Here is a 12,113-nt window from a genome sequence, read left to right on the forward strand (position 1 = left end):
AGGTCAAATGATAGAATTTTGCAAGACCAACAACTTCTTCATTGCAAATATCTTTTTTCACCAACATAAATAGCGACTATACACATGGACCTCACCAGATAAAATACACAGGAATCAAATAGAGTACATCTGTGGAAAGAGACTATGGAAAACTCAATATCATCAGTTAGAACAAGGCCAGGGGCCGACTTCAGAACAGACCATCAATTGTTCATATGCAAGCTCAAGTTGAAACTGAAGAAAATCAGAGCAAGTTCACAATAGCCAAAATATGAACTTGAGTATATTCCACATGAATTTAGAGACCATTTCAAAAATAGATTTGACACATCGAACACAAATAACTGAAGATCAGACAAGTTGTGGAATGATGTCAAGGACATCATACATGAAGAAAGCAAGAGGTCATTGAAAAGACAGGAAAGAGAAAAGACCAAGATGGATGTCAGAGGAGCCTCTGAAACTTGCTCTCGAATGTCGAGCAGCTAAAGCAAAAGGAAAAAACATGAAGTAAAAGAACTCAGCAGAAGATTTCAAAGGGCTTTGAGAAGACAAAGTAAAGTATTATAATGACATGTGCAAAGAGCTGGAGATAGAAAACCAAAAGGGAAGAATGTGCTAGGCGTTTCTCAAGCTGAGAGAACGGAAGAAAAAATTCAAGCCTCGAGTTGCAATACTGAAGGATTCTATGGGGGAAAATATTAAACAACCCAGGAAGCTTCAAAAGAAGAAGGAAGGAATACACAGGGTCATTACACCAAAAAGAATTAGTCGACATTCAAACATTTCAAGAGGCAGCATATGATCAGGAACCAATGGTACAGAAAGAAGAAGTCCAAGCTGCTCTGAAGGCATTGGCGAAAAACAAGGCCCCGGGAAGTGATGGAATATCAATTGAGATGTTTCAACAAACAGATGCAGTGCTAGAAGTGTTCACTTGTCTACGCCAAGAAATTTGGAAGACAGCTACCTGGCCAACCAACTGGAAGAGATCCATATTTATGCCTATTTCCAAGAAAGATAATCCAACCAAATGCAGAAATCATCTAACAATATCATTAATATCACATGCAAGTAAACTTTTGCTGAAGATCATTCAAAACTGGCTGCAGCAGTATATCGACAGGGAACTGCCAGAAATTCAGGTTGGTTTCAGAAGAGGACGTGGAACCAGGGATATCATCGCTGATGTCAGATGGATCCTGGCTGAAAGCAGAGAATACCAGAAGGATATTTACCTGTGTTTTATTGACTGTGCATAGGCATTCATTCGACTGTGTGGATCATAACAAATTATGGATAACATTGTGAACAACAGGAATTACTGAACACTTAATTGTGCTCATGAGGAACCTGGACATAGATAAAGACGCAGTTGTTTGGACAGAACGAGGGGAAACTGAGTGATTTAAAGTCAGGAAAGGTGTGCATCAGGGTTATATCCTTTCACCACACCTATTCAATCTGTATGCTGAGCAAATAATATGAGCAGCTGGACTATATGAAGAAGAACAGGGCATCAGGATTGGAGGAAGACTCATTAACAACCCGGGTTATGCAGATGACACAACCTTCCTTGCTGAAAGTGAAGAGGACTTGAAGCACTTACTAATGAAGATCAAAGACCACAGCCTTCAGCATGGATTACACATCAACATAAAGAAAACAAAAATCCTCACAACTGGACCAATAAGCAGCATCATGAGAAATGGAGAAAAGATTGAAGTTGTCAAGGATTTCATTTAACTTGGATCCACAATCAACAGCCATGGAAGCAGCAGTCAAGAAATCAAAAGACGCATTGCATTGGGCAAATCTGCTGCAAAGAATCTCTTTAAAGTGTTGAAAAGCAAAGATGTCACCTTGAAAACTAAGGTGTGATTGACCCAAGCCATGGTACTTTGAATCACATCATATGCATGTGAAAGCTGGATGATAATAAGGAAGTCTGAAGAAGAATTGATGCCTTTGAATTGCGTTGGTGAAGAATATTAAATATACCATGGACTGCCAAAAGAACGAACAAATCTGTCTTGGAAAAAATACAACCATAATGCTCTTAGAAGCAAGGATGGTGAGACTGCATCTTACATACTTTGGACATGTTGTCAGGAAAGATCAGTCCCTGGAGAAGGACATCATGCTTGGTAAAGTATAGGGTCAGTGGAAAAGGGGAAGACCTTCAATGAGATAGTTTGACACAGTGGCTGCAACAATGGGCTCAAGCATAACAATGATTGTAACGATGGTGCAGGACTGGGCAGTGTTTCCTTCTGTTGTGCATGGGGTCGCTATGAGTCAGAACTGACTGGACGGCACCTGACAACAACATTTTTGCCACAATAAAAAAAAGAAAAGCTGAAATGGTAAATGTTTATTTATATATAATTTTATCCCAATAAAAGAAAAGAAGAAAGGGGATGGGAAACCCAAAAACTACAAAGGCCATTTGGGAAATGATCACAGTCAAGAGAAGCTTAAGGAGACATGTTTTTGTTGGGTGCCATCCAGGAGATTCCAAATCATAACCACCCGATAGGGCAAAGTAGAACTGCCCCGCAGGGGTTCTAGGCTATAATCTTTACAGGAGCAGATCATCAGGTCTTTTCTCCCGAAGAGCCACTAACCAAAAAAAAAAAAAAAAAACCCACTGTCGTCATGTCTATTCCGACTCATAGCAACCCTGTTGGACAGAGTAGAACTGTCCCATATGGTTTCCAAAGAGAGGATTCGAACTGTCCACCTTTTGGTTAACAGCCAAGCTCTTAACCACTGAACCATGGGTGGGTTCAAATCACCAACATTTTGGTTAGCAGCCCAAAGATTAACCATTGTGCCACCAGGGCTCCTTCTCAGTTACCTAAGACTGCTATAATAGAAATACCATAGGAGGGTGGCTTTAATGAACATAACCTTATTTTCTCACACTTTAGGGGGCTACAAGTCTGAATTTAGGGCACCAGCTCTAGTGGAAGGCTTCTCTCTCTGTGGACTCTGGAAGAAGGTCCTTGATTATTTTCCACTTCTGTTCCTTGGTTCTTTGGTGACCTCCATGTGACATCTATCTTCCCCATCTGAGCTCCTTGCTTCTCTGCCTAATCTGCTCTTTTTATGTCTCAGAAGTAATTAGGTTTAAGACACAGCCTACACTAATATGGCCTCAGCAACATAACAAAGAAAGCCCTGTTCCCAAATGACATGACATCCACAGGTATAACCAAATTACACCTGTTGCCGTCCAGTCAGTTTTGGCTCCTACTGAACCCGTATGGGGAGGAGAACTGCCCCATAGGGTTTCCAAGCCTGTAAATTTTTACAGAAGCCGACTGCCACATCTTTCTCCTTGGCTGCTGGGTTCTAACTGCCGACCCTTAACCACTGAGCCACCAGAGCTCTTTATCCACAGGTATGGAGTTTAGGATTTACAACACATATTTTGTGGGAACACAAGATTCAATCCATATCAAGACCTGAGTCATGGATTGAATTATGTCCCCCAAAAATGTCTGTCAACTTGGCTGGGCCATGATTCTCAGTATTGTGTGATTGTTCACTATTTTGTGTGATTTTCTTATATGTTGTAAATCCTACCAGTATGACATGATGAGACGGATTAGCAGTAGTTGTATGGATGAGATCTGCAAGATTTGAAGATACGTTGGGCCAGTCCTTTTTGGGATACAGGGGAAAGAGTTGAGTGGAGAGACAAGAGGACCTCATACCACCGGCAGGGCAGTGCTGGGAGTGGAGCTTGTCCTTTGGACCTGAGGTTCCTGTGCTGGGATGCTCCCAGACCAAGGGAAGACTGATGACAAGGACCTTCCTCCAGAGCCAACGGGGAGAGGGGGCCTTCCCCTGGAGCCAGCGCCCTAGGTTCGGACTCCTGGCCTGCTGGACTGTGAGAGAATAGACTTCTCCTTATTAAAGCCATCCACTTATGTGTTTCTGTTGTAGCAGCACTGGATGACTATGACAGCCTGGTATGGAGAAGAAGCTTGATAAATATCAAATGAATAAATGAACAAAAAAGAAGAGGAACCTCCCCAACGAGGCCCACACTGAGCGGAGCCCTCTAGACAACACTGAGGGATTCTCATCCTTGACATTTCCTGTGAGCTCTGCACACATGTTCTCCTGGGTCCCCCCAGTCCAGGAGCCTCAAACCCAGGTTTAGGTCACCCCAAGTTCTCATTCTCTGCCTGACTTTTCTCCCACTCCCTCTGGCTGGTCCATGTCCAATAAAGGGTGAACTCAACAGACTTGGGGTGTTCAAATCCTACACATTCCAAAGAAAAGACTAGCCCTTATCCAGCTCCTGGGAGCTAACCCTCAAACTCTTGGAATATCCTGCCTAAGAAAACCAGTTGCCATGGAGCCAACTTCGATTCATGGCAACCCCATGTGCATCAGAGTAGAACTACGCTCCATAGGGTTTTCTTTTTTTTATTTTGTTGTTGCTGAGAATAAACACAGCAAAACATACACCAATTCAACTTTTCTACGTGTACAACTCAGCGACATTGATTATATTCTTCAAGTTGTACATCCATTCTCACCCTCCTTTTCTGAGTTGTTCCTCCCTCCTTTAACATAAACTCACTGCTCCCTAATGTTCCTACCTAATTTTTCAAGTTACTGTTGTGACATTGATTCCATATACATAGTTCTTAAAAGAGCATAATCACAATCCACCTATCGTGGGTCCCTGGTGCCATCTTTGTTCCTGTTTTGCTCTCTTTCCAGTACTACATGTAATAAACCCTGGTGCCTTCTCTAACAGTGTTATATTTAAAAACAAAAAGCCATCCACTTGCCAGTCTGAGTACCCCCACCAGACTGGGCTCCTAGAGGGCAGGGGCAGCGTCTGTGTCTCCCGCATCCTTTGGCAGAAGGCCCGGCTTAGTCAACACTCAGCGTTTGGCAAACGCTTATGTGAGGAGTTGTCTGAATGTTGTGACTAGAAAGCTCAAGGAAAACGAAGACCCTCTCTGTCTCTGTCTTAGTTATCTAGTGCTGCTGTAACAGAAATACCCATAATTGGGTGGCTTTAACAAACAGAAATTTATTTTCTCACAGTTTAGGAAACTAGAAATCAGAAACAGGGCACAGGCTCTAAGGAAAGGCTGTCTATCGGCTCTGAGGGAAGCTCTTTGTCTCAGCTTCTGCAGACCTGGAGTTCCTCAGTTCCTTGGTTATCACCACATGGCATCTCTCTTTCCCCATGTGGGCTTGCTTGTCTCTGTGTCTAATCTGCTCTTTTTGTACCTCAAAATTCACCAGGTTTAAGACACATCCTACGTGGGTATGGCCTCATTATCATAACAGAGAAGACCCTATTCATAGACAAGATTGCATCTACAGGTTTGAGGTCAGGAATCCAACACCTATTTTGTGGGGACACAATTCAATCTGTAACAACTGGTAATGGCTGGCACCTTACCAAACCTTTGTCTAAATTTTCAGAATGAGAGACGGGCCCTAGCACAGTGGGCACTGAAGACTCATTGAAAGACTGAGTGCATGAATGAAAGACTGAGAGGATGAGAGACCAGGTAAAGGGAGGGTGGGGAAAGTGAACAGCAGTAACTGAAACACGAGAGCGTTGAGTGTTGTTGGGAGCCACCCAGTCAACTCATAGTGACCCCATGTGACAGAGTAGAACTGTCCCATAGAGTTTCCTAAGCTGTAATCTTTATGGGAGCATATTGCCGCGTCTTTCTCCAGAGGAGCCACTGATGGGTTCAAGCCTTTCTGTTAGCAGCCAAGAACTTGACCAGTTCGCCATCAGGGTGAATGGAAAATGAAGGGACGGAAGAGACAGCCCATGTATTTGGATGGTTGAGGATGTGAGTCCATGGCTGAGAGACAGACAGACAGACAGGGTCAGGATGGTGTGGGCATGTCAGTGAGTGGAGCATCCGACTGAGCTGCCTCCTCTCCCTCCCCAGCAACCTCCAGACCCTGGGCTCCTGCACTCCCAAGTGGCTCTGTGGTGCCTGCCGTGGTAAAACTGCCTCCCCAAACTGACATCATGAGGCTGAAGAAGAGGTGAGCCTGGAGATCGGCAGGTGGGGCGGAAGCTCAGAACCAGACAGGAAGGAGGGGGCAGCGGCTCTCGGTCAGGCGCTCTGCGGTCCAGTCCAGTGGACAAGGGGTCCAGAGTGGGCCTGGGAGCCATACTACCTGGGCTCAGCTTCCAGGCCATAGGGTCCTTAATCCCAGCAGGGTGGTGCCCTCCTCCATGAGAGGGGGTCCTGTCAGCACCCACCTCCTGGGGTTGTGGGAGGATGGGGGAGGCAGGAACACCCGGCAATTAGCACAGAGTCTGCCCAGAGGAAGTACTCAGCATGCTCAGGATGCCAGGACTCAATGGTTCCCTAGAGCGAGAATACCAGCAGGTCAGGCCTGGCCCTGCTTCAGCCGGCACCACCAACCAGTGTTCACGCTTCAAACAGGGTCCATGCTGTCTCAGTCCGGGTTCTTGTCTTAGTTATCTAGTGCTGCTGTAACAGAAATAGCACAAGTGGGTGGCTTTCACAAAGAGAAATTTTTATTTTCTCAAAGTTTAGGAGGCTGGAAGTCCAAATTCAGGGCACCAGCTCTAGGGGAAGGCTTTCTCTCTCTGTTGGCTCTGGAGGAAAGTCCTTGTCTCTCCTGAGCTTCTGCTCCTGGGCAATCTTCATGTGCCTTGACATCTCTCTTCCCCCATCTCTGCTTCTCCCCTGCATGTTTAATCTCTTGTATCTCAAAAGAGATTGACTCAATACAAACCTTATGTTAATTCTGTCTCATTAACATAACAAAGACAACCCATTCCCAAATGGGATCTTAATCACAGGCATAGAGGTTAGGATTTACAATACATATTTTGGGGGGACACCATTCAATCCATAACAGTTCTCTAGAGGAGCAAATCCAGTGAAATGTACATACAGGTAGTTACCAACTTACAACAGGGTTCCATTCCAGCAACTCCGTGGTAAACCAATTCTGATGTAAATCTAATACTTCAGTTTTTTATTATTATTATTATTATTGCCTTTTATTATCAGTCATTTTCATTATTATTGACTTTATAAAGCCGATCTTTATTTGTCTTCAGGGATTGGAAACATTACATGTAAACTCGCAAATAAATGTTAATACAAACTTACATACACACATGAAAAAATACACAAATCGTAAAAATTTACTCTGATGATAAAGAAGAGGTTCACGATGTTGGCATTTTGTCAGTTGTGGTAATAATCCAGTTGTGGAAGGTTCTGTACCAACCGGATTGTCCCTGGGAATGGGGATGGTGTTTCTGGTCAGAAAATTAGTGAAAGTTGTCTATATGATCCTTTTCTTTTTTTCTTCATATATTTTGAGGTAATTTCTCACTGATTCCTGAATCTGCCTATCAGCTTTAACAAAGCAATCAGTGTTGGGTCCATGTTTTCAAGCAACTGAAGCCCCTGATTAGTTTAGAAAACTAAATCTATAGGGCAGTGTCATAAAATTGAACATCTTTACATGAGTATCTGAGAATAATGGCATCAGTAAATTACATGCTGCAGCGTTGTATGTAGTACATCTAACTATAAAAAAAAAGATGTACAAAAAAACAGATGGTCGTTAAGTGCGGTTTGTCATTACTCAAATATGTCTCAAGTCAGGGACTACCTGTACAGTAAAACCTGAGGAAGCGGGAATCTAAGGCGGCAATCTATCAGGCACCACCAGGGTTCCTGCGTAACTCACAGGCACACACACACACACACACACACACACATACACACATTGTTGCCATCGAGTCTATTCCAACTCATACCAACCCTGTAAAACGGAGTGGAACTACCCCATAGGATTTCCAAGGCTGTAATCTTCATGGAAGCAGACTGCTACATCTTTCTCCCACGGAGCGGCTGGTGGGTTGGAACCGCCGACCTTTCAGTTAGCAGCCAAGCGCTGAACTACTGCTCCTCCAGGGCTCCTCCCAGTTCTGGTTTAAACATTGAGCACCGAGGACAGCGAGCAGCTAGCAAAAGGGAGCTCTGCACCTCTGAGGTGGGGATACAGGATCCAGGCTAGACCTGGAGGATGAGAGTCACCCCTGCTCAGCCAGGAGGGGCTGTTGAGGAGGCAGATGACTCTCCATATCTGGAGGACAGGAAGGAAGTTGGGGCTGGAGGCTCAGCTCTTGGGGTGCCTTGAGTTGTCAGTCAATGCCCTGGGGAGGGGATGAGATCGCCCTGGGGAGGGGATGAGATCACCCAGGGAGACAGCATGGGGTGGAAAGAGGCAAACTCTCCAGTGAATGACATTGAGCCTACCGTACTTCTCAGTTGTCGGCATGCCCTGTCACTGGGTCGTTTCATCCTGGCGCTCTACTGTGTCAGTCTGTCTTGTTTTACTTTGCCCTCCTCATCTCCAGCCTTCTCACAAGCACAGGCACCCACTCAGACGTGCTTAATATTACTTCTACTGGTAGGTTTGCTTAGAAGAGTTTGTGTTCTTAAAATTGTATAAAAAAAATTGTATAGATGAATGGATAAACAAGTTGTGGTGTTTCCATACAATGGAATACTGTTGTGTGCCATCAAGTCAATTCTGACTCATAGCGACCCCATGTGACAGAGTAGAACTGCCTCAAAGGGTTTTCTAGGCTGCAATCTTTAGTTTTTTTGTTATTGTTATTTAATCTTTACTGGAGCAGGCTGCCACATCTTTCTCCCTCAGAGTGGCTGGTAGGTTCAAACCGCTGACCTTTTGGTTAGTAGCTGAGTGCTTAAATACTGTGCCACCAGGGCTTCTTGGAGAGCGTTGAGGATGGTGTTATTTTCCATCCAGGTCCACTCGCTCAGTCTGTTGAGTGACTCGAGTCAGTAGGGCCACCAGGTGGCAGTGTTGCTACACAAACATTTTCTGCCCCCCATTCACCCACTGCCCCTCCAACCTGCCTTCCTCCTCTGGGACTTTCCACTGGTATGCATGGCCTTTTCCCACTCACTCAACTAGTATTTGTTTATTTTCTGTCCATTCTGATTCATGTCAGAATGAATGAATAAAAGAGGGAAGAGACAGAGTCCCCAAGGCCTTCGGTGTGCAAGGCATGTGTATGTATGAATGTGTGCGTAGATATGTGTTATATGTATCTGTATATGTGTGTAGAGTGTATGTCCGTGTGTGTATATATATGTGTGTGTGTGTGTGTGTGTATGTATCTACCTGTTGCCATCAAATCAATTCTGACTCATAGTGACCCTACAGGACAAAGTAGAACTGTCCCACAGGATTTCCAAAGAGTGCCTGGTGGATTCGAACTGCCAATCTTTTGGCTAGCAGCCCTAGCTGTTAACCACTACACCACCAGGGTTTCCATATATGCACGTACGTGTGTGTATATAGGTGTGTATGTCTGTGTGTGTTCGTAGTGTGTACATGTGTGTATACATATATGTATGTGTGTATACGTGTATGTATGTGTATATGTTGCGTTAAAATGGCACAATGCAGGGGGGTCTGATCTCTAACTTCACAAGGGAGGAGAAGAATCACCATCAACATCAGCCCAAGGCTGATTGCTATGAGGTGGAGGTCAGGCATGCCTCCTCTCTCTGCCATCTTCATCAATTCTGATACCAACTGTCCCTCCCATGTCACTCTCTACTCCTCTACTGGGCTCCATAATTCATTCCAATGGCCACATAGAACTCACAGACAATACTCACCTTTATGGGGTTTATAAGGGAAATAACAGCTTACAATTCCGGATCAGGAATGACTCAGGATCCAGTTCTTAGAACACCTTCTTCTCAGCCGTGCCTGCCAGCAGGCCTCTCTCTAACCTTGGCCCCTTGGCCCTCCGTAAGACCTCTGCCCTATTAGGGAAAGTATTGCAAAGCTCTTTAGCTCTGACAGTAAGTGCCCAGGGGGCATCCACTCCGCCAGGAGGCCTCCCACCCAAAGACTCTCAACTCCTGCTCTGCAGAGGTGCCGTCTCACACAGGTCTCCTGGTTCTGCTGCCATTGTTTTTCTGCTGCTGCTTCTCGCTGCCTCTCACCATCTCCTGTGTTACGGCTCTCTATCTTCTGGGTCCTGGAGGTTCTCAGTGCATGGACCCCATGTCCAAAAGACACATTCTGCTCCTGTCTCCTCTTCTTGGTGAGAATGAGATCTCTTCTCTGTTTTAAGCCTAGTGGGATGGCAAAATCAACAAATCCCCTCTTTAGGGTTCCATACACGTTATTTGTGTGGTCCCACCACCCCAAGGGTTCCATACACCTTATTTGCATTATTAGCAAGCTGTCAAATCCCCTTGGTGGGCCACAAACACCTTATTTGCATAGCCCCACCCAATCATTCTGTATATTAAAAAATGTGTGTGTGTATATATATATATATACACATGTACAAAAGCAATTCATCACACTGCAATATATATACGTGTGTATATATATATGTCTGTGTATGTGTGTGTGTGTGTATATGTCTATTGTGCACATACTGTGAAACAAACCTGTAACAGCTGGAACTTGACGGTATTGCCTTGTTTTTCTGGGTCTCACAAGTTTTTCACCTTTGACGGGGAACAAAATTACCATTTTTCTATCCTCTCTATTAGTGGAAAATATTTGCGTTTTCCTTCTCTGACAGGTTTCTGCTTTATCAGGTTCCAGCTTTCACAGGTTTTACTGTATATGTATGACACCAGTGGGTCAGTGTTAGAATTCTTTGCACCCATGCAGGAGACCCGGGTTCGATTCCTGGCCAATCCACCTCATGCGCAGCCACAACCCGTCTGTCAGTGGAGGTCTACGTTTTGCTATGATACTGAACAGGTTTCAGCAGAGCTCCCAGACTAAGCCTGATGAGGAAGAAAGGCCTGGCAATCTACTTCCAAAAATAGCCAATGAAAATCCTATGGATCACAATAGTCTGCTCCACAACTGACCATGGGGATGGCACAGGTCTGGGTGTTGTTTTGTTCTGTTGGGCATGGGGTGGCCTTGAGTCGGTATGACTGATGGTAGCCAACAACAACTCTGTGTGTGTGTGTGTGTGTGCGTGTGTGCGCATATGTGTGTGTTTAGACATTCTCTTTAAGAAAGCTGCCCTCCCTTTCCTAAAAGACCTTTCACATCTGCCTCTGTGCCACCACATTCCTGGACAACCTGGAGTTGAGAAGTGCCGCAGATGGAACAGGCCCTAGGTACGTGCTGAGGGGACAGGCGGGGCCATGGAGGGACCAGGCTGGCTCAGGCCAATCTTGGGGTTGCCTTGCATTACACTTCTTTGTTTTCTCTCTTTATTCGAATTTTTTCAAACTGCATATGTGACATGTGCCCATTGGAGAAAAGCCGAAGCCTCCGTACAAAATAAATCCAGAGCTAGAACAGCACCAAGAAGAACATCAAAAACCACATACATATATATATTTTTTAATTTTACTTTTTATTGTTATTGTTGAGAACAACACCAATTCAACAATTTCTACATGTACAGTTAAGTGACATCGGTTACGTTTTTTGAGTTGTATAACCTCGCTCACCCTTCTTTTTCAAATGGTTCCTCCCCCATTAACATAAATTCACAGCTCTCTAAGCTCCCTGTCTAACCTTTTAAGTTGCTCTTGTCAGTTTGCTACCATACAGACAGTTCTTTGAAAGACCACAATTCTTACATATTCTTATATAATTTGTTTTATTGTTTACCAGTCTTGTTGAGAATATACACAGCAGAGCATACACCAAATCAACAGTTTCTACATGTACAATTCAATGACATTGATTATATTTTTTCAAACTGTGCAACCATTCTTTCTCTCCTTTTCTGAGTTTTTCCTCCCCATGAACGTAAACTCACTTTCCCGTAAGTTTCCCATCTAATCTTTCCAGTTGCTCTTGTCAACTTGATCCGATATAGATAGTTCTTAAAAGAGCACAATGCTCGAGGCACACATTCTTTACTAGTTAAGCTAAACTACTGTTTGGTTTAAAGAACACTTTAGGGAATATTTTTGGTTTAATCTTTAAAAATGACGTCAGGGCAGTAGTTTTGGGGATTCATCCAGCCTCCATGGCTCCAGAAGGTCTGAATTCCATATGGATTTGAAATTCCATTCTATATT

This window comes from Elephas maximus, chromosome 11 (genome assembly GCF_024166365.1).
Source record: "Elephas maximus indicus isolate mEleMax1 chromosome 11, mEleMax1 primary haplotype, whole genome shotgun sequence".
In the NCBI taxonomy this organism is placed as follows: Eukaryota; Metazoa; Chordata; class Mammalia; order Proboscidea; family Elephantidae; genus Elephas; species Elephas maximus.